Raw genomic sequence first — 24044 nt, forward strand, 5'->3', positions numbered from 1 at the left:
TTTTTAATTTAGCTGCCCCGGGTCTCAGTTGCAGTATGTGGGATCATCAGTCTTCACTGTGACATGTGGGATTTGTAGTTGCAGCATGTGAACTCAGCTGTGGCACGTGGGATCTGGCTCCCTGACCAGGAATTGATCCCAGGCCCCCTGCATTGGGAGCACAAAGTTTTAGCCACTGGACCACCAGGGAGGTCCCAAAGAGCTGTTTTTATGGTTAGAAAATAATATATGATGTATGTATGTATACAAATGCATAGAAAGAAAACTGAAAGGATAAATCCCAAAGTTAGGAGACAGGCAAGAGAGTGGGGAGGGAACTGAAGGTGGGAGAGAAGGAGGGGCTTCGGCTTTCTTTCGCCAGGCAGATAAAGACAGTGTTGGGGGACAGAGAGAGAAGAAAAACTGTGATTCGTTTAATACTACGCTTAGCGCATTGCACACAGTAAATCCTTAGTAAACAGTAACTCTTGGTACTCACCTTTTTCTCTAAAGTCTTAGATACTTATGTGGTAAAGGACCTGTCACCATGAAAAGTCCCTTGTAGTAGTCCCTTTGGATTCTGACCTGGGGCAGAGGAAGGAGTGGTGGTCAAAGGGCCCCTGATCCTTTATTTTGGTTCAAAACCACCAACAGGAGAGGAAGCTGGATGTGTGGACACCCCGTGGGTTACTTTCTTGTTATGAAATCCGAGCGGGAGCAGTTCCCGCCTGGCTAGAAAACGTGTGGCCTCCCTTCCGGCCTCGGCTGGAGCCCCTCTCAGGCTGTGCTCTTGCCAGACCCAGGCGGCCCCCCTCACAATACCATCCTGGAGGGGCAGCCCAGATATGCGGTACAAAAACACCCCCGCAGCAGCCCATTTCATAACATCACATGTCCAAATAAATGGAGCTGTTGACTCAGGCTAATTCGATGAGGGGCCTTTCCTAAAGAGCAATCTGTGTGAAGCTAAGAAAAACAGGATTCTTGGTGGACTTAGGCTCCTAATCCCCAGCTTCCCCAGCAGAGCCATGGCCTGGAAGAGCTGGGGGGCCTCCCAGAGATGCCCTGTGACAAGTGGGCCAGAAGGCTGCATTCTTGTTCTGCAGCCTGCCTCCAGGCTTGCTCATCCCTCCAGGCTGGTTCATTCTGCCAGGGCAGGAGGATGGGGGCCTCCAGGCTGCAGTCGGGCCAAGATCCAGGCTGAGGGCTTCCCTGGGGCTGCACACCTGAGCTGTGGGCGACTGGGCCCAGTGAAGGCGCCCCACAAGCCCCTCACTGTTACCTCACATAGGCTTACTTTAACCCCAAGAGTTGGGTACCATTCAAGCTGTGATTATCCAGGCTTACTTTCCAAGGGGAAATTAAAGGGGGAGGTGGGTTTATGGGGAACCCCCCCACCTCCACACACACACACCCCCCAGCATACAAAAGAAAAAGGAGGAAGACAAGAGGGGCTGTGTTATAAGCATCTGCAGAGGGGCTGGCCCCCTGGCCAGGCCCACACTATCTTGCATCCACATCTCTTCTGTGAGTGCCTGTGAGCAGGGACCCTGTTCAAGACCTCTTTCTAAGTCACCTGGGGGTCAGTCAAGATCCAGGGCTTGTTTTGAGGAATAAATCTGGAAACTTGTGCCAAGGTCTTGGCCCCTTGCCCAGCCTGCAGCAAATGCTTCATCAGTGGTCTAGCCCTGTCCATGAGTCTTACAGGGCCGGCAAACAGTGGGTTGGAACTGTGGCTCCTGCCAGAACATGGGGAGTTTATAAATAGGGTAAACAAGACAGACATTAGAAAAGGGCCTCGGACCCTCAGCTAAGAACTAGGAGAACTGGAGTTCAGAGCATAGGGCAAGATTACAGAAAGACCCAGAGAGGGCTTCCTGAAGGAGCTGAAATTCCCAGAGGGGCCATGAAGGGACAGGCAGGATTTGGGCCCATGGAGACGAGAGAGGATGACATTCAAGTGCGGAAAAGGCAAACACAAAGGTGGGAAACCAGAAAGGAGTCCAGCAGGAGCAGAATGTCTGCAGGGGGCCAGCGGGAGAAGAGGTTAACATTTCAGAGGAGACGCTGGACCTCAAGTGGCCAAACAAGACCCTTAATGCAGGGATGGAGCCCAAACAGGAAGTGCTGCAGGTAAAACAGGAAGCTGCACCTTACTAAGTGCCCTGTACAGCCAGCCAGGTCTGCCCCCTCGCCTCTACTCATGCACTTCCCTCACCTCTCTCACCTCCTGGACTTATCCTCCCATCTGCCCTCATACACACTCAAAACTAGCCCTCCCCAAGAAGCCTTCTGTAAGGGTTTGGGAGTCAGACTGGGCTTGAGCAAGTCACTCAACTTCAACAGACCTCCTCTTTATACTCACACTTGCTTAGCTGTGAAATGGGAAAAGTACCTACTTCTGTGGCTATACTGAGATGAAATTAGATAACATATGTAAAGTGCCTCATAAGTGTCTGACACATAGTAAGGAGGTTCTCAGTAAACACTTGGGGTCTGAATGGATTTCAAGCCATGTAACCTCCAACCTTTCCACCCTGTGAAGCCCTCTCTAATCTTTCCTTTTCTCCTCACACTTGTTGGCATAGGCTCCCCACTGGAACACCTTCCCTACTCAGCCTAACACAGCACCCCACAGAGGCCCAGCTCAGCATCCTCAGGCCTGACATCACATGGTCCTAATTATGTACACCATATTATTCACTGTTCCCTCAGAGGTCAGACCTAGTTGTCCACTCCTTGGAGGCAGAGAACAGTCCACCTTCCCTCCACAGTAACCAGGATAAAGCTAGGTACATGCTGTGCGCTGGGCAGGGACTGCAGCTCAAATATCTTCAAAGACCAGGCAGGTCACACAAATGAGGGATGCAAGCCTGGTGACGTACTTAGGGCATGGTGGGGCCTGTGGCAACCTGGCCAGCCTTGCTGTGTGTTGATTGGTTGACCAAGTTGCACAGGGAAGAGGCTCTTTAGAGACAGAAGTCCTGGATCCCTTGGTGGATAGGTGACTATAAGCCAAGAGGCTTCCCTCTCTCTGGACCACAGGGACACTATCTGTCCAGAGAAGCCAATAAACCCTTTCAGGCAGTTCCTAAGCTATGAAAAAGATCAAATGAGTTGGTGTTTCCAAGAACACTTTGAAAGCCTGAGGCCCTGTGGGACCTGAGGGACCATGTGCCGAAGTCTTAACATTTTCCCCAAACCAGGCCCCATATCTCAGATGATCAGGAACGGGTGTACTGTTAGGGGAGCTTAAAAGGCCCCTGCTGCCCAGCTGGGAGCCGCCTCCTATCTCCCCAAGATCTCTGGTGGCCCTGGCTCCACAAGAGGGTGGTAATTGGGTCCCTCTGGAAAACAGCAGAAGTGGCTTAAGGCAGCTGGAGGCGGCAGAAACCCTATCCCCTCCAGAACCCTGACATTCTCATCAGCTCCCTTCCCACCCACCAGCCACGGCTGCAGCTTCCTGGGACCACCTGGCTTCCTGCTTGCCTCTGTTCCCATGGCTCCCTGCAGCTCCTCTCCACTGCCTTGGCTGAGGCCAGTGACTGGAGCTGCTCCAGGGCTGTCTTCACTCCAAGGTCTTGGTGGCAGCTGCCAAATGGCACAGTGACCTCCTCAACCCCAGTTCCAACATCGCTCACTTCCTGAGGCAGGGGGACACTGAGCCCCAATCTTTAGCCCAGCTTGACCCCAGACACTGAGGCCAGCTGTCACTGACCACAAGGAGCACAAGCTGCCCATGAACAAGTGCGTTCCTGGCTTTGCATCAGAGATGTACTATGATATTAGGTTGGTGCAACCTTAATTACAGTTTTGAACTGTGAATTTTAAATCATTATAAGTAGGCAGAAACACATCTTTATTTATTAAAATAGGAGCCATTACAACTAACACACTTTTTATGAATAAGAAATGTTTGTTTATTCTTGTAGCATAAAAATCTGTGCTTCAGAATTTAAAAAACTCTTGGAAAGCATTTTCTGCCTCCTGCTGGCTGTGGAAGTGTTTTCCCTGCAAAAAGTTGTCAAGATGTTTGAAAAAGTGGTGTCGGTTGGCAAGAGGTCAGGCAAATGAGGCAAAACATCCAACCCAATTCATTCAACTTCTGAAATGTTGGTTGTGCGATATGGTCGGGCATTGTTGTAGAGACGAACTGGGCCCTTTCTGTTGATCAATACTGGCTGCAGGCATTGCAGTTTTCGGAGCAGCTCATCGATTTGCTGAGCATACTTCTCAGATGTAATGCTTTCTCCAGGATTCAGAAAGCTGTAGTGGATCAGATGGGCAGCAGACCACCAAACAGTGGTTATGACATTTTTATGGTACAAGTTTGGCTTTAGGAAATGCTTTGGAGCTTCTCAGTCCAATCACTGAGTTGGTCTTTGCCAGTGGTCATATAAGATCACTTTTCATTGCACGTCACAATCCGATTGAGAAATGGTTCACTGTTGTTGCATAGAATAAGAGAAGACAACACTTCAAAACAACAATTTTTTTTCCAGTCAGCTCATGAGGCACTCACTTACCAAGCTTTTTCACCTTTCCATTTGCTTCAAATGCCAAATGACCATAGAATGGTCAATGCTGAGTTCTTCAGCAACTTATGTAGTTGTAAGAGGATCAGCTTTGATGATGGCTCTCAATTGTCACTGTCAACTTGCGACAGCTGGCCACTCCACTCCTCATCTTCAATGCTCTCATCTCCTTTGCAAATGTCTTGAACCACCACTGTACTATTCCTTTGTTAGCAATTCCTGGGCCAAATGTGTTGTTGAAGTTGCTAGTTTTCTCTACTGATTTACAACCCATTTTGAACTCAAATAAGAAAATCGCTCAAATTTGCTTTCTAACACAAATTCCATAATCTAAAATAAATATAAAATAAACAGCAAGTAATAAATCATTAGCCAAAAAAAACATAAAGCAAGAAATACACATTAAAATGATGTATAACATAACCACATTTATTTAGAATGTATTCCAATAGTGAATGGCAAATTTCAACAATGCAAAAACTGTGATTACTTTTACACCAACCTAATAGTTTCCAGGGCTCATGTATGCATGCTAAGTTGCTTCAGTCATGTCCAACTCTTTGCGACCCTATGGACTGTAACCTGCCAGGCTCCTCTGTCCGCAGGATTCTCCAAGCAAGAATACTGGAGTGGGTTGCCATGCCTCCTCCTCCAGGGGATCTTCCTGACCCAGGGATCGAACCTGCATCTCTTACGTCTCCTGAATTGGCAGGCAGGTTCTTTACCACTAACGCCACCTGGGAAGCCCTGCCAGGCCTCAAGCACCAGCTATTTACCCAGCACTTTCCATATCCTTTCAACAGCCCCAAGAGGCGGTATTATTACACCCATTTTTCAGAAGGGAGAACTTCAGTTTGGAGAGGTTAGGTAACTTGCCAAGATACAGATATAGAATTTAACCCCAGTTATCACTAAAAGCTATTGTGTGTGTGTGTGTGTGTGTGTGTGTGTGTGTGTATGGCATGTGTATACATATACATATACACACACACCATCCCTCACCCATGAACATCCCCCTAGTTACTGCTCTTTCTCTCCCCACTTTTTATCTATTAATCTTAAGAAAATTATCTGGGGAATGCTCTGGTGATCCAGGACTTGGTGCTTTCACTGCCATGGCCCAGGTTCAATCCCTAGTTACTAACTAAGATCCTGCAAGCCACACAGTGTGACCAAGACAAAGAAAATTTTCTGTGCTCATTCTCTGCACTTCTTCATCTCCCTCAAATAACTTCAATCTGGCTGCTATACTATTTGCCTCACTCTCATGTCATAAAATAATATTTGTAAAATGTTCCTAGCAGGAGTAATATAACAGTAGGGGATTCAGAGGTAAAAACTATTATATATAAAATAAGCTACAAGGATATATTATATAACACACAGCATATAACCAGTGTTTTATATAACTGTAAGTGGAGTACATGGGCTTCCCAGGTGGCTCAGTTGGTAAAGAATCCACCTGCTGATACAGACAGAGAAGGCAATGGCAACCCACTCCAGTACTCTTGCCTGGAAAATCCCATGGACGGAGGAGCCTGGTAGGCTGCCATCCATGGAGTCACACAGAGTTGGACACGACAGAAGTGACTTAGCAGCAGCTGATGCAGAAGACGCCAAGTTCAATCCCTGGGTCAGGAAGATCCCCTGGAGAAGGAAATAGAAACCCACTCCAATATTCTTGCCTGGGAAATCCCATGGACTGAGGAGCCTGGTGGGCTACAGTCCCAAGGGTTACAAAAAGTCAGACATGACTGAGTGAGTAAGCATAGCATGTAAGTGGAGTACAAACTTTAAAAATTGTGAATCACTCTATTGCACACCTGTAACTCATATAATAGTGTATATCAGCTATACTTCAAAAATAATAAGTAAATAAATACATATAATCATTTTTAAATGTTCATATTAGTTTTATTAGGGCTTACCAGGTGGCTTAGTGGTAAAGAATCCATCTGCCAAGCAGGAAACGCAAGTTCGATCCCTGGATAAGGAAGATCCCCTGGAGAAGGAAATGGCAACCCACTTCAGTATTCTTGTTTGGAAAATCCCAGACAGAGGAGCCTGGAGGGCTACAGTCCATGGGGTCACAAGAGTCAGACACAACTGAGCGGGTAAACAACAACAAACTCATCAACTTTATTATGGTATCTAAAAACTGTATGCAGCTCAGGTGTCTAACAATAGGAGAATGGATAAAGTAACTGTGCTATAGTCAAACAATGAAATATTACCCAGCAATAAAAATGAACAAAATACGGTACACATACCCACAAAATATGAGTGAATCTCAAGATTCTTTTCCTGAATGAAAGAATAATTACCCGAAAAAATAAACCTGGTAAGAATTTCTAAACCAGGCAAAACCAGTCCATGAAGGAAACAACAAAAGCGTTGCCTCTGCGTGGGGGCAGGGACTGACTGGGAGTGGGCAGGAGGGAACTTTCCTGCAGAGATGATGATACTCTATATCTTCATATTATACAGGTGGATACATCAGTCAAGACTCATGTGTGGTAGAGTTAATATTAGCTCATTTGTACATGGGGGGAAGAACCATAAATATTTAACTCTGGTTAATCATATGTATGGGCTTTCCTGCTAGCTCAGACGGTAAAGAATCCACCTGCAATGCAGGAGACTGGGATTCAATCCCTGGGTTGGGAAGATTCCCTGGAAAAGGGAATGGCTATCCACTCCAGTATTCCTGCCTGGAGAATTCCATGGACAGGAGCCTGGCAGGGTATAGTCATGGGGCTGCAAAGAGTTGGACACGACTGAGCAACTAACATTTTTACTTTCTTTTTTTTTTTTTTTCTTAGGAGCCCAAGCACGATGTACCCTCCTTTGCTTGCCATTGCGACCAGCTACAGAACCTAAAAGCCCCACGCCTCCGCTTCAGCGCCACTCTTTACTTTCAATAATATGTATGCCAGGTAATTCCCTGGTGGTCCAGTGGCTAGGACTCAGCATTCTCACTGCCAGGGGCCCACGTTCCATCCCTGGTTGAAGAAATAAGATCCCAGAAGCAACAAGGCACAGCCAAAAATATATATATGTGTGTGTGTGTGTGTGTGTGTGTGTGTATGCTGAACAGGCTTCCCTGGTGGCTCAGACTGTAAAGAATCCACCTGCAATGGGGAAGACCTGGGTTTGATTCCTGGGTTGGGAAGATCCCCTGGAGGAAGATGGCAACCCACTGCAGTATTCTGGCCTGTAGAAACCCCATGGACAGAGGAGCCTGGTGGGTTACAGTCCATGGGGTCGCAAAGAGTCAGACATGACTGAGCAACTAAGCACAGCACATGCATGCTGAACTGTTTAGAGATGAAGTATATTGATGTCTGCAACTTATTTTGAAACTTATCAAAATACAAAAGGAATAGATGGATGACTAGAAGGATGGATAAATGGATAGACACATAATAAAGCAAATACAGCAAAACAACAATTGTAAACTCTGGGTAGATAGTATGTATATGTATTATGCTTGAAGATTTTTATAATGAAGTTGAAGATTTTTATAATGGAGGAAGGAGATCATTACCAATAACTTCCTAAAGGCTACATTAAATGAAATCAGAAAAACTGGGTTCAAAATCTTGACAAAGCCATTTCCTACCTGTCTGATCTAGGACAGGACTTAAATTTGCCAAGTCTCAACATAGTAGTGCATAAAAAGAAGCTGATAAATAAGGTCTGTGCCACATAGTACTCGTGAGGATGACGTGAGAGAACATACATGAAGATCCTGGAGAGGTTCATCGTGACCTGAAGCTATAAGAGGAAGAAGGAGGAGAAGGAGGGAGTGGGGGGAGGGGAGGGAGGGGAGGGGAAAAGAGAAAAAGGAGAGTCTTCTACAAACTTACAGAAACTCCAGATTTTAAATAACTAATAAAAAAGACCATTTTTTTCAACTTCTTGCTCTCAAGAAAGAAAAATCCCTAGAACCAGAAATAGAGGGAACTGAAAGCCAGAAGAGCCGCACGAGAGAAGACACTGCGGAAGCCCCAGGCAAGGGGCAGAGGGCTTGCAGACTGCAAAATCTCCTTAAAGGCAGGGTGCTGCAATTTGAACTTTCTTATGGACACAAGAGACAGAGCTTTGGGATCACTCAAGTTAAATTAGGAATGAGAGTCCTACAGAAAGTCAGGACTTGTGAAGAGCTGCACCCTTAGTATAAAGCAGCTTAGAAAAACTTCCCCACCAGCCCAGAGACATAGCAATAAAACTTGTCTCTTCCTGATCGCCCATAAGAAATCAAAACACCATCCTTTCACCACGTGTTGGTTTAGAGGTGGACTTCTACCACCCACATTGTATAGCAATCCCAAGTCAAAAAATTAACAAATAAATTAAAAATAGTTTCCAAGTTGCTGATGCCTCCAGGGTACCTGGCAAAACCAAAATGAAACCTCTTTTTGAGGTCATTCCTACAACTCAGGCAGTCAGTATAGGATTCTCACCAATAAAGAAATCACTAATGAAAATGACAGACAACACAAAGAAAAGCTTACCATGAGCAACTTTTCAGACACAAAAAAACAAGATAAATAGCATCCCAAGAGCTTCTCATAGATGAACATTCTGAAAGACTGTAAAATAAGTATGTTTAAAATAATAAAAGAGAAAAAGAGAAGAAACCAGAAACCATAATGAAATACCAGGCAGTTGTTTAAAGAACCAAACAAAATTTGTATAAATGAAAAAATAGTCATCAAAATTAAAATTTACTGGATGAGTAAAATCATATTTTAGATGGAGCTGAAAAGAAAATTACTGACTTAGAAAATAGCTATGAGGAGGTCACCCATAATATTGTACAAAGAGATAAAGCAATGGAAAGTATAAAAGATAATTATGTGAAAAAGAAAATTTTATAATAAAAAAGAACAAATAATGGGAGAAAAGATAATATTAAAAGATATAACAGCCAGAAATTCTCAAGAATGATGAATACTATGAATCTTCATGAAGAAGCAGCACTCCAGTCCTCAAACAAAATATACAAAAATAATTCCATGCCTAAACATACCATATTAAAACTGCAAAACATCAAGATAAAATCTTAAAACAGCTAGAGAGAACAGACACATTACCCACAAAGGAACAATTAGGCTTAACTCAACTTCTCAGCAGACACCACAGATGCCAGAAAGTAACAGAACATTCCAAGTATCTTCCTTCCATGTGCTGAGGAAAAGTAACTGTCAACCTGCAGTGTTCTATATACAGTGATATTAACATTTAAGACAGAGAATGAAATTTCTTAATTTCACCAGGATTTTCCACTCACAAACTTTTGGTGAAAGCACCATGAAACTATATACATCGGGAAGAAGGAAATTAAACTCAAAAGGAAGAAATGGGTGAACAAAGAAAATGCAAACATGTAAGTGACTCTAAAATAAGCATTAACTGTAAAAACACACAGATAATTGTGACAGAGTCTTAGCACATAACAAGTGCTTGACTGCTGTTTATTGGTTGGTGGTGATTCTTGACTGCATATACCTCTCCTGAGACATAATGCTACGTGTGTTTGGGGCACAAACTCAAAAGCACTTCAGCTTATGGTTGTCATACCCTATTCACTTCTTCATTCCAGGAGTATTTTATCACTTCTGATCTGCATTTATTTTTTTTTTCCATCTTCTGTTGATGAGGGAGGGAATTCCAGTTTGAGTTCAGTCTAGTATTTTGAAACACCACTCGTTAAATTTTTAATGAACTGAAAAAATTATTCCCACCCCTCTGATACTGCACCCGACAAGAACAATCCCCACTGCCTGCCAGACTTCAGAAGAGTTAGATTCTTACATGGCGACTTGGGGCTCCAAGTACAGGTCTGTCTTTACTTACAATGGAGTTACCTCTCAATAAACCCTTCGTAAGTTGAAAATATCGTCAGTCGAAAATGCATTTCATATACCTAATCTACTAAATATCATAGCTTAGCCTAGCCTGCCTTAAACACACTCAGAAGACTATAGTTGGGTAAAGCCTGTTTTATAGTAAAGGGTTGAATATCCCATGCAGTTTATTGAACACTATATAGAAATTGAAAAACGGAGTGGCTGTATGGGTACAGAATGGTTGTTAGTATATCAGTTAGTTAATCTCATGGTCTCGTAGCTGAGAGCTGCAGCTTGCGACCACTGCCCAGTATCACGAGAGTGTTATACCACATTATCACCAGGAAAAGATCAAACTGTGAAGTTCAGTTTTTACTGAATTTGTATCACTTCCACACCACTGTAAAGGCTAAAAATCAGAATTCAGGGACCATGCGTATAAGTGTTCCAGCAACCAAAACAAAGTCACACAATGTCACTTCCACTGTACCGTACTGGTCAAGGTAATCACACAAACATCCAGATTCAAAGGGAGGGGACACAGACCCTACCCCTTAAAGCGAGGAATGCCACCGAATTTGGAGCTCTTATTTTAAAACTATCACCTGCAATGAGAACACAGCTGAAATTCGGTGCAATTAAAAGTAGGAGGCAGGCTTTACAGGTGGCTCTAGTGGTAAAGAACCCACCTGCCAACACAGGAGACGTAAGAGGCATGGGTTCGATCCCTGGGTTGCAAAGATCTCCTGGAGGAGGGCTTGACAACCCCTTCCAGTATTCTTGCCTGGAGAATCCCATGGACAGAAGAGCCTGGAAGGCTACAATCCATAGGGTCGCAGAGTTGGACATGAATGAAGCGACTTAGCGTGCACTCACACAAAGTGAAAGGTAAATAACCAGTAACAATGAGTCTGTAAGTTACTGAGCACATCCCACGTTCCAGACACTTTCATATTTCACTTACCTTTATGCTGAACCTGTGATATAGGTAGGACTAATACACCCCATCTTACAGAGGAGGATGTGCACTCATAGGGTCAATGCGAATGCCCAAGGTCCTAGAACTAAAGAGTAGCCAGATTCAAATCCAGGACACCCACAGGGCAAGGCCATCCTTTTACCCACCCTGCTATGCTAATTCTTAAAGTAACTGAGCAGGGATAGCATACTCCAGTCCTGGCTGCCTATGAGGAATTTGAGCTTGGAGCCAGCCATCAGGAGAGGGAGGTGGCACCCCAGAGCAGGGGCTTCCTGTATAAACAGGAGGCGCATGGGAAGCGGCACTGTGGTGCAGGGACAATGGGCAGTGAGCAGGCAGGGCCTCCTGTCTCCGGTGGGCGCTCAGGGCTGCGGGCGGCAGGGCAGGAACAGCTGGGGCCCTGACTCCCTGACGCCTGGCCCAGGAGAGGAACTGCCCCTCTCATGGCTTTCCCAGGAGGAAGTTCCCTACTGATTCTCGGGAAGCCCTTCCCATCCCAGGCCTCGGCTGTGCCTAGACCTCCTCTTTCTTCTTCAGGAGCATGTTGTCTTTAGGGCTAATCTGGGATACAGGCCTCCTCTGAAGTCCCCGTGGGCTGGAGGCTTGGAGGGTGTGGGCAAGCCAGGCCAGGCTCAGATGCCAATCTAGGAGGCAGCCACCTGTGAAACGTGTGCTAAGGGAAAGAGCATAGGGCAATTAAAGGAAAAAAAAAATTGGAATATGTAAAGTAAAAAGACCTGACTCCACATCGCAGCTACAGTTCTTACAGCTGTGTGACCTTGGGCAAGACACTTAACCTCTCTGAGCCAGTTTCCTCACTTGTCAACTCTGAAGAGTCGTTTGAAGGTTAAATGAGATAATTGGTGTAAAGTTACCAACACATAGTGAGAGTTACATAAACAGTACCTATGAGTATTTAAAGCACATAGAAGCTCCTCCAACCTCTGCCCAACAACCAGTTTACTGTAGCATCTAAACTTTCACCATCAGAGAGACTGTGTCACCACTAAAATCACCTCCTAAGAGGCAAGGCACCCCAAGTCTGGGAAGCCAGAGAAAGTGGGCTTGAGGGAGGGTCCCAAGCAGCCCCTCATCACTGCCTTCCCAAGGCTCCCCTTACACCACACTCTCCTGGTCACCCCCTCTTCTCTGTCAACTCCTGCTTTTTACTAACTCCTCAACTCTACCCATCTCTTTTTTTTCTCTCTCCACCCTCCTTGGGTGTATTCATCCTGTCCCATCTATAGGTTGGTGACTCCCAACCTCTCTCATGAGTCCATACCTGCACGTCCAACTGCCTCCCAAACATCTCTAGCTGGATGCCCCTTGGGCAGCTCAAATGCAACTTGTTCCTCACAGATAATCATCCCACCCAAGAAACCAGTGGGCCCTTCTCACCATCTTCCTGCTCCTTCCTTAGCAGGCCTATCACCTCTCCCCCCGTGTGCCTGTCACGTCCTTCCATCCTCTAAGCCACAGTCAGAATAGGCTTTCTAACAGACAAACCCTCCCTTTCACTCCCATTTGACATCCAAATGGCCTCAGGATAAAGTCCAAGTCCCTCAGGAAGGCACCCTTGGCCCTCAGTGATGGGTCAACGGGTAGAGCCTCATGGTTCACTGCCTGCCACCTCTCCCCAATACTGGGCACTGCCAAACCCAGCCGCAGGTGGTTCCCTAAGAACATCATTCCCTTCCTCTTAAGACTTAACCCCAGTATCACCTCCTCCAAGAAGACTTCCTCCTCCTTCCCCTATCAGAACTTATCACACTATACTGTATATGCCTGTTGACCTACACAGCTCACAAAACTGTACTTTCTAAGGGCAAGAACAAGGCCTTCCTCTCTAGATCCCCAGGTCCAGCACAGGACCAGTATGAAGGTAGTGTCTGGATATGTTCATTTGAATGAATGAATGAATGACAAATTCTGCCCAACAAGGAATGGTACCTAAAGGCAATCTTTGTGGGACAGCCAGTCTCAAGCAAACCCACATATATGATAGAAGCTTCCTTCTCCCAGATGAGTCATGTAGTTTATTTTTATTTAATTTTTGGCCACGCAGCAGGGCATCTTAGTTTTCAGACCAGTGGAACGGAAGCATGGAGTCTTAACCACTGGACCACCAGGGAAGTCCCAGCTCAGGTAGTTTAAAGCTTGAAAACAATTTTGAGCCACAGCCCCAGAAGTCACCGAAATGATAGACATTCTGTAATGGCACTTTTTTAAAGACTCAAACCGGAGAGAAAAGGGGTGGGTGTGGGGGAGTGTGCGTGTTTGCACACACCAGTGAGGACACACGTGAACAACTGCATGTGAATGTGTGGGCACACCTGTGCAGAATATATGTGGAATGGTGGGCACACACTCACCATCTGTGATTTGTTCTCCATTCATCACTCTACAGATGAAAGAAGGACCACCCCGTGACATAGAAATAATGCCCCGGAACTTGCGAGCACCCATTTCTCAGGGAAAATTAGAGCCAAGGCAGCTCCGCCCGGCCCGCAGGAAGCTCCAGCTTCCCCGCACAGGGGTTCCCTCGTCTAGACTTTACCTCGTCTCCAATGTCGCCCCTGCCTAGAGACCGTCTTAGCTACGCCTTCTTGCGACCACAGGAAGCTGCAGCGGGTCCCGCCGTCTCGGGGCGGATCCTCTCTTCCCTTCCAGGACAGGCCTTCGAGGAAGGGCTTAGCAGAGGCAGACAGTGAGGGGCCAGAGTCTCCAAGGACTCGAGGAGACAGGGAGATGGCGGGGCGACCGCAGGGCAGGCCCCAGCCGGCCCGGCCGCTCTGGGCGCGCGCGTCTGCGCTGAGAGCCGAGGGCCACGCACCACGCCCGGCGGAGGCCCCGCGCCCCAGGCTTCGGTGCGCTCCACACCGGCTTCCTGCGCCGCCGCGGGCAAGGATGACACGGTCGGAACGGCCCTGGCCCAGACCGCCGCCGGCCGCCGCTTCCGGCGCTGCAAAGCGAGGAAGCCCCCCGGCGGCGTCGGGCCAGCCGGCTTCCGGCCCGTGGGACGTGCAACGCGGGGTCAGCGTCCTGCACCCTCGGCACGCGGCGTGCCTGGCACACCCGGAAGCTGCCCCTTCCTTCCTCCACCCGAGGGCCTGGCAAGACGGCCCACACAGCCTTTGCCTTCTAGTCCTCCGGGAACCTCTCCCATCCAGAATTCCCTCCTCTTCATCCTGGCATCTCACCATCCTTGAACATACAGGTTCGGACCCCAGCTGTTGGCCTAGCGTCCCTCCCATTCCCAGTTTCTACCTCTCTCAGAACTATCATCAAATCCTGGATTGAATCATACTAAAGTATCAATGACTAAAATCATTTGAAGGCCTCATCTTTCCCCAGACTAAATCTGCACCTAGGAGAAAGAAGCGCTAAACTTGGAATCTCAGACATTCATTCAACAAACATTTTCTGCACTGCAGGGACATCAGTAACTAAGAATACAAAGATAAGAACGCAGTCACCACCCTCAGGGAGTTCACACTCTAGGAGGAGATAAACAAATTAAGAAATAATTGACAGCAGAGGGTAATAATTGCTGAGATAGAAGGAAGCACCAACAAAGTGCCATAGGAGCCCAAACACCCAGCCCAGCCTGCAGATGTAGATTATTGCAATGGTTCCCAGCCTTTCTGGAACCAGAGACCAGTTTTGTGGAAGACAGCTTTTGCATGGCCTGGAAGTGGTGGGGATGGTTTCGGGACAATTCAAGCAGGTTACATTTATTGTGCACTGCACTTCTAATCTAATGCCTCCACTGATCTGACAGAAGGTACAGTTTGCGGCCTGGAGGTTGGGTACCCCTGGATTACTAAGCCAGGGAATACCTCCCAAGAGAAGCCTATGCTTGAGCACACTTAAAGGATGAAGAGCAAGCAGCTGAGAGGATGAGCAAGTCACTTTTACCGAGACCCACATGACCAAGGATGCACACCTCATTTGGAGTGAGAGGAGGGGTGGACAGGAACACAGAGCACCCAAAACGTGGACATGCTGAGAAGCCCCCACAGCCTGTTGAAGGCAGGGGGATGTCCAACTCACCTTCAGAGCCCTCTTTCTGGCGTAACATAAACACTTAAAAAACGTTTGTTGAATCACAACCAACAAGCTGATCTACTGTGGAGTGAGTGTGCATTGTCTTTCTTCCCAATCAGACTGAAGAAAACTCTTCATGCGTAGAAACTAGGTCTTTTCCATGTCCACCATACCACTTGGCACATACTTTGGCACCTGACAGGCACAAAGCTGAAAAGCACCCCTTGATTAAGGCAGTAACATGCTGTTTTCTGGCCCCCAGCACCGGCAGTGGCAGGGGGTGGGGAGGGCAACACAGCCTCTCCTGGGGGCATGACCTTTACCTGCCAGGCCTGCTCAGATTACCCAGCCAGAAATCTCCCCTTTCTTCCTCTTGTCACCTATGGCATTTGCATCTTGGACTGGGGGGATGTGTACAGGCTGTGTACCTGTCACCTGGAACTCCCTGTGGGCAGAGATCACACGTGGCTCCTCTTTGCATCCCCACACCTAGAACAGCCACTGCACAGAAAAGGGTCCAACACGTGTGTGAAGAAGCAAATTAAGTGATTGGGGAGTTTGTGAATTTGTTCATTCTTTCTTTTCTTCCTTTCTTCTTTTGGATGGAAGACACTCCTGATACCATTCAAGATGCACAAAAGCAGCTGTTTCCTAAATGATCACTTAGCGTCCCTTGTCATTGTCATTAAATATAAGAAAAATCCATTATTCATCCTGCCTGTCCTTCACAGACACTACCTCAGGGCAACCAAATGGTTGATAAGGAGTTTCTCTTTATGGAAGAGTCCAGTTAATTAATGAAGAAGGAACGACAAGATTAGAATATCACCATTTTGCTAATGAATCCTAATGAATAAAGCCTCTAGACAGTGATCATCAATGGCTGTTAAAATCCAAAAGAGGAAAAATTAAACATTAGTGTGTCCTGATTGAACTATGGACTTCCCTGGCAGTTCAGACAGTAAAGAATCTGCCTGTAATGTGGGAAACCTGGGTTCGATTCCTGGGTTAGAAAGATCCCCTGGAGGAGGAAATGGCAACCCATTCCAGTATTCTTGTCTGGAAAATCTCATGGAGAGGGGAGTCTGGAGGGTTATGAACTATGCAACACTATTGGTGAAGTGTTCTTGCCAAAATATCAAACCTGATCTAACCAAGCCTCTAGATCTACCTGCACACAGGAAATACAGAGGACAGAGGAGCATGTTAAAGGATGCCACAGGGATGCAATCAGCAAAATCCAGGCTGGGAGAAGCCCTGTCCTACAGGACGAGTGGTCCACTATTGTAGAGAAATAAAGCATGGAGAAAGAAAAGAGATGTTGGGCAAAAAGACTTAAGAGACGTATTAACCAAATGCAATAGTTCGTCTAGTCAAAGCTATGGTTTTTTTCAGTAGTCATGTATGGATGTGAGAGTTGGACTGTAAAGAAAGCTGAGAGCTGAAGAATTGGTGCGTTTGAACTGTGGTGTTGACAAAGACTTTTGAGAGTCCCTTGGACTGCAAGGAGATCCAACGACTCCATCCTAAAGGAAATCAGTCCTGAATATTCATTGGAAGGACTGAGGCTGAAGCTGAAACTCCAATACTTTGGCCAGCTGACTTGAAGAACTAACTAACTGGAAAAGACCCTGATGCTGGGAAAGATTGAAGGCGGGAGGAGAAGGGGATGACCGAGGATGAGATGGTTTATGGCATCACTGACTCGATGGACATGAGTTTGAGTAAGCTTTGGGAGTTGGTAATAGACAGGGAAGTTTGGCATGCTGCAGTCCATGGGGTTGCAAAGAGTTGGACACAACTGAACTGAACTGAGTATATGGATAGGGCTTCCCTGATGGCTCAGCAAGTAAAAAATTTGCCTGCCAATGCAGGAAATACAGGAGACCCAGGTTTGATCCCTGGGACGTGAAGATTCCCTGGAGGAGGAAAATGGTGACCTCCTCCAATATTCCTGCCTGAAATATCACATGAACAGAGGAGCCTGGTGGCCTACAGTCCAAAATGTCACAGAGTCGAATACAACTGAGTGATTAAGCACACACAAAAAAATATGGATATATGGATCTTATTTGGGTTTTGGCTCACATCAACTTTAAAATCCTTTTGAGATATTTAAGAAAATCTGAACATTAACTGTGTATTTGATATACTAAAAAAAAATCACCCTCAATTTTTAGATATGATGATGGTAGTATGGCTATTTTTTTAAGTGCTAATATTTTAGGGATATTGACTCTCATATATACAAGTAAAGTAATAGATACGATGTCTCTATTTGGTTTCAAAAGAATGGTGGGGAAAGGGTAAAGAAATGGGTGGGGATATAGAGAAAACCAGATGGAGGTTCACTGTACTATTCTCTCTTCTATTTTATAGACTTGAAATGTGCCACAATAACAGGCTAAAAACAAAGAGATCAGACACATTGTTATTATCGGTATTATTACTATTACTACTGTATATTGTCACTCTGCTTATTTAACTTATATGCAGAGTACATCATGAGAAACGCTGGACTGGAAGAAACACAAGCTGGAATCAAGATTGCCGGAAGAAACATCAATAACCTCAGATATGCAGATGACACCACCCTTATGGCAGAAAGTGAAGAGGAACTAAAAAGCCTCTTGATGAAAGTGAAAGTGGAGAGTGAAAAAGTTGGCTTAAAGCTCAACATTCAGAAAACGAAGATCATGGCATCTGGTCCCATCACTTCATGGCAAATAGAGGGGGAAACAGCGGAAACAATGTTAGACTTTATTTTTCTGGGTTCCAAAATCACTGCAGATGGTGATTGCAGCCATGAAATTAAGACACTTACTCCTTGGAAGGAAAGTTATGACCAACCTAGATAGCATATTCAAAAGCAGAGACATTACTTTGCCAACAAAGGTCCATCTAGTCAAGGCTATGGTTTTTCCAGTGGTCATGTATGGATGTGAGAGTTGGACTGTGAAGAAAGCTGAGCACCAAAGAATTGATACTTTTGAACTGTGGTGTTGGAGAAGTCCCTTGGAGTGCAAGGAGATCCAACCAGCCCATTCTAAAGGAGGTCAGTCCTGGGTGTTCTTTGGAAGGAATGATGCTAAAGTTGAAACTCCAGTACCTTGGCCACCTCATGCAAAGAGTTGACTCATTGGAAAAGACCTTGATGCTGGGAGGGATTGGGGGCAGGAGGAGAAGGGGACGACAGAGGATGAGATGGCTGGATGGCATCACCGACTCGATGGACGTGAGTTTGAGTGAACTCTGGGAGTTGGTAATGGACAGGGAGGCCTGGCGTGATGCGATTCATGGGGTTGTTAAGAGTCGGACACGACTGAGCAACTGAACTGGCTGACTGACTACTACTACTATTATTATTACTGGGTTTTTTAGTGTTTCTTCTTTAACAGATCCTGTGCTAAATACTTTTCATACAGTATATTATTTAATCTTCTCAAGAAGACTATACCTGAATACTATTATTTCTGTTTGCAGATAAGGGAACTGAAGCACAGAGAGATTGGATAATAGCCCAAAGTCACACAGCAAGTAGATCGTGGAGCCAGGATTTAAGTATAGATCTACTGAAATCCAAGCCCACTCTCTCCCATTCCACCATCTCACTTACCAACACTGGCTTCCCAGGGACCAGGCATCACTCTCTCTGTTTGACAGATGAAGAAGCTGAGGCTCTGTTCAGTAATAACTAGCAAAGTTGAAGACACTTGAATCCTTTGATCCAGCAGTCTCACTTCTTGGTAAACTGTAGCACATGAGCACTGGCAGACATATACATGGACATCCATAGCAGGCTAGTTGGTAACCTTAAAGAACAGGAAATAACCCAATGTCCCCCAACAAGAACATTGATAAATAAACTGTGCTGTGTCCGTACAATGGAATGGTACAACCCAGTGAAAATGAATGGAGTTTGTCTTGTTTCAATCGGGAACTTTTCTCAAACATAAAGTTGAATGAAAAAGCAAACAGGCATCTTTCTGCAATAGCAGGATACCATTTAAATAAAGTTAGGAAACACAGCAATACTAAGTATCACTTAGAAATGCATACATGTCAAACAAGTATTAAAATAGCTGTGGGAATATTTAGCACCAAATTTATTGTAATCACTTCAGGAGAGAGGGACAGAGAAGGATCAGAGAGGATTCAGGGGAGTCTTTGACTATATCATCAAGATTTCTTGAAAAAGGTTGTGGAGAAGCAGGAATCCCATTTGGGAGTGCACACTGCTTCATTCTATAAGGAGGGTAATTTGGCAACATCTATCAAGGTTACAAATGCACATATTCTTAGATACAACTCTGCATATTTAGAAATTTTTGTACAGATACATGCACACACCTACAAATTAGATATATACAAGATTGCACATTAAAGTATTTTTTTCCTTTAATGAACCATCATAGGCTTTTGGTTTAATATTTATGGGAATATAGTTGCTTTACAATGTTGTGTTAGTATCTATTGTACAGCCAACTGAGTCAATCATACTTTTATATATGCGTTTGTATGTGTGTGTGCATGCTCAGTTCTGTCCGGCTCTCTGTGATCCCATGGCCTGTAGCCCACCAGGCTAGTCTCTCCGTGGGATTTCCCAAGCAAGAATACTGGAGTGGGGTGCCATTTCCTACTGTAGGGGATCTTCCCGACTGAGCAATCAGACCATGTCTCCTGCATTGGCAGGCAAATTCTTTACCTGCTGAGCCATAGAGGAAGCCCATATTTACATATATCTCCTCTTTTTTTGGATTTCCTTCCCATTTACGTCACCACAGAGCACTAAGTAGAGTTCCCTGAGCTATACAGTATGTTCTTATTAGTTACCTACTTTATGCTGTGCTGTGCTTAGTCACACAGCCATGTCCAGCTCTTTGTGACCCCATGTAGGCTGCCAGGTTCCTCTGTCCATGGGGATTCTCCAGGCAAGAATACTGGAGTGGGTTGCCATGCCCTCCTCTAGGGGATCGTTCCAACCCAGGGATCAAACCCAGGTCTCCCACATGGCAGGCAGATTCTTTACCAGCTGAGCTACCAGGGAAGCCCTACCTATTTTATACACAGTATCAGTAGTGTATATATATATTCAATCCCAATCTCCCAATTCATCCCATCTCCCTTTTCCCTCTTGGTATCTATATGTTTGTTCTCTACATCTATGTCTCTATTTCTGCTTTGTAAATAAGATCGTCTATACCAATTTTTTCAGACTTTAACAGTATGGTTTACAAAAGCAAAGTATTTGAAACAAGCTAATATTCAGTTCAGTTCAGTCACTCAGTCATGTCCGACTCTTTGCAACCCAATGAATCGCAGCACGCCAGGCCTCCCTGTCCATCACCAACTCCCAGAGTTCACTCAGACTCACGTCCATCGAGTCGGTGATGCCATCCAGCCATCTCATCCTCTGTCGTCCCCTTCTCCTCCTGCCCCCAATCCCTCCCAGCATCAGAGTCTTTTCCAATGAGTCAACTCTTCACATCAGGTGGCCAAAGTATTGGAGTTTCAGCTTTAGCATCATTCCTTCCAAAGAACACCCAGGACTGATCTCCTTCAGAATGGACTGGTTGGATCTCCTTGCAGTCCAAGGGACTCTCAAGAGTCTTCTCCAACACCACAGTTCAAAAGCATCAATTCTTTGGCACTCAGCTTTCTTCACAGTTCAACTCTCACATCCATACATGACCACTGGAAAAACCACAGCCTTGACTAGACGGACCTTTGTTGGCAAAGTAATGTTTCTGATTTTGAATATGCTATCTAGGTTGGTCATAACTTTCCTTCCAAGGAGTAAGCGTCTTTTAATTTCATGGCTGCAGTCACCATCTGCAGTGATTTTGGAGCCCAAAAAAATAAAGTCTGACACTGTTTCCACTGTTTGCCCATCTATTTCCCATGAAGTGATGGGACCAGATGCCATGATCTTCATTTTCTGAATGTTGAGCTTTAGGCCAACTTTTTCACTCTCCACTTTCACTTTCATCAAGAGGCTTTTTAGTTCCTCTTCACTTTCTGCCATAAGGGTGGTGTCATCTGCATATCTGAGGTTATTGACATTTCTACCAGCATTCTTGATTCCAGCTTGTGTTTCTTCCAGTCCAGCATTTCTCATGATGTACTCTGCATATAAGTTAAATAAGCAGGGTGACAATCTACAGCCTTGACGTACTCCTTTCCCTATTTGGAACCAGTCTGTTGTTCCATGTCCAGTTCTAACTGTTGCTTCCTGACCTGTATACAGATTTCTCAAGAGGCAGGTCAGGTGGTCTGGTATTCCCATCTCTTTCAGAATTTTCCACAGTTTATTGTGATCCACACAGTCAAAGTCTTTGGCATAGTCAACAAAGCAGAAATAGATGTTTTTCTGGAACTCTCTTTTCCATGATCCAGCAGATGTTGGCAATTTGATCTCTGGTTCCTCTGCCTTTTCTAAAACCAGCTTGAACATCAGGAAGTTCACAGTTCGTGTAGTGCTGAAGCCTGGCTTGGAGAATTTTGAGCATTACTAGGGAATGCATTGATATGGAAAGATTTCTAAAGTGCAGAACACTGTGCACTCAATGCTTCCATGTGCAAAACAGTGAGGGAGGACCAGAGAATGTATGTAGTATGTTGCATATGTCCCAGAAGGCTACACCCTAAACTAGGGTCACTTGCTGCCTGTGAGATGGGTGACAGGGACAGAATTGAGAGACTTTTCATTGTAAGCCTTCTATTTTTTTTTTAATTTTGGTATATGTAAAGATATTGCCTGTTCAAAGAATGATAAAAATGTTTAAAGTCTGAACCTAAGCAAGGTTTCATAATCTCTGAGGCTGATGTCAATAAGAATTAGGACAGAGGGGAATTCCCTAGTGGTCCAGTAGCTAAGACTCCTCGCTCCCGATGCAGGACCCCAGTTCGATCCCTGGTCAGGGAACTAGATCCCACATATCGCAGTGCAGCCAAATAAATAAATAAATAACAATTAAAAAAAAAAAAAAAGAATTAGTACAGAGGTCTGTGTTAACTACTCCACTACAGCACCTCCCAGCCTGCAGTGGGTGTGCATAGGACAATACCACGCACCAGGACCTTCTTTCCATCTACACTACTTTTGGGGCCTACATTGTGTATTTCTAGATCTTTGTTCCTATCACCCTTTTGAGGGGGGCCTTTCTTGTTCAGACATGCTACCAGTTCCCATTCCTTAGAAGTACTGCTTCCTAGCGAAAGGTTAAGGCCAAGAGGTGCCTGGATAGAGCACACAAGAATCCTGGACTGTTCCCACCCAAAGCCCCAAAATCCTGACCACGGTTTCCCCCAACAAAAGCCTCTTGTACCACCACCACAGCAGCCTGCCAGCAATTACCCCCAATTACAAACCCAGAGCCCAGCAAGGCCTCAATTAGTCTAAAAAGGGGCCTGAGGAGGGGCCAGCCACACAGTGTAGTGCCCACGTATCACCTCCACCCACAGGGCAGCACATTCCTCTCTGTGAAGCCCAAGGCCTTGGTTACTTGGTAAGCAAGTCCTCAGGATATAATCCTGAGAAGGCATTTGGCTCTTCTCCGAGTGACCATTCCCTGCAGGGCTCAGTCAAGCACTCTGTCCTGAAGTGTAGCCCCTCCCTGCACAGACTGCTCACATCCTTCCCACTCCCCACTATCCCAGGCAGCGTGTGACATTTCCGGGTTATCATCCTCATCAACCCCAGATGAACATCCCTGGATGAATCTGCAGACAGAGGGATGCCCAGGGCTGATGCCTCTAAATCACCATGGTTAGGGATTTGGCTCAATGTGTTGGGAGGAGGACCAAATGCCCACCTCTTCCCAGGAAAGGATGGCCTCTGAATTCTTCTCGGAAGCATCCAGAAACAAACTTGTCCCTGGTCTAATCTTTTCCTGCCAATTCCCTGAGAGGAACACCATCAGGTTGCAGAGCCCTGGGCTTGGCAAACTTCGAGGTTTTCATGGATTAGCCCCCATGCCTGTCTTCTTCACAGTGGGTGTGCATGGCTGTGAGAATGTGTGCCTATGTGTGTATACGTAGATCTCAAGCTTAAGTGTGACTTTGTATTCAGGGAGGACCAGAGGTTACAGGAAATAGGTCTCATAAATAATAGCTAGATTTGGTCAGATGGAAGGAAGGACTGCCTGACCTGGCAGGGACAGAGCTCCCACGTCAAACTGCCACTTAGTGACTGTGGGCCTCCAGCAACTTACTTAACTTCTCTGAGCCTCAGTTTCTTCATCTATCAAATGCGAATAGTACCAACATTTCAGTTTGTCACAAAAATGAAATGAGAGAGAGAGACGGTTTGGGAAAGATCCCTGGTGTTCTCCTACTTGCTGCAAGTAATAAATCCTTCCTTCTCTGGGGGAAAAAAAAATTAAATGAGAAAATGCATGTCAAGTCCCTGGTTCAAAATAAGTGTTTAATAAAAGACAGCTACTTTAACTCTTTATTATGAGGACAACAATAGCTGGAGGTACAAAGAGGTCTTCAGAGAATGCTTTCTAGAAGGAAATGTTTTCTAGAAGGCCCTGTTACAGCATGTCTCTCTGTCTGTGTAACACTGTAATTTGTTCTTCCACTTTGGAAAACTGGCAATTTCTACTAAAACTAAACAGATGCCCACTGTCCTACATAGCCATTCGA

At 45.5% G+C, this 24044-nt stretch overlaps 1 long non-coding RNA gene across 1 annotated transcript; it reads right to left on the reverse strand.

The window, feature by feature from the left end:
- Nucleotides 1–3600: 3600 nt before the first annotated feature.
- On the reverse strand, nt 3601–20390 carry LOC139184262 (uncharacterized). Its single transcript, XR_011567860.1, has 3 exons — nt 19012–20390; nt 6443–6516; nt 3601–4844 (listed from the first exon to the last, which is right to left on the reverse strand). It is a non-coding gene; the product is annotated as an uncharacterized lncRNA (long non-coding RNA).
- Nucleotides 20391–24044: the final 3654 nt, after the last annotated feature.

Source organism: Bos indicus, chromosome 1 (genome assembly GCF_029378745.1).
Source record: "Bos indicus isolate NIAB-ARS_2022 breed Sahiwal x Tharparkar chromosome 1, NIAB-ARS_B.indTharparkar_mat_pri_1.0, whole genome shotgun sequence".
NCBI lineage: Eukaryota > Metazoa > Chordata > Mammalia > Artiodactyla > Bovidae > Bos > Bos indicus.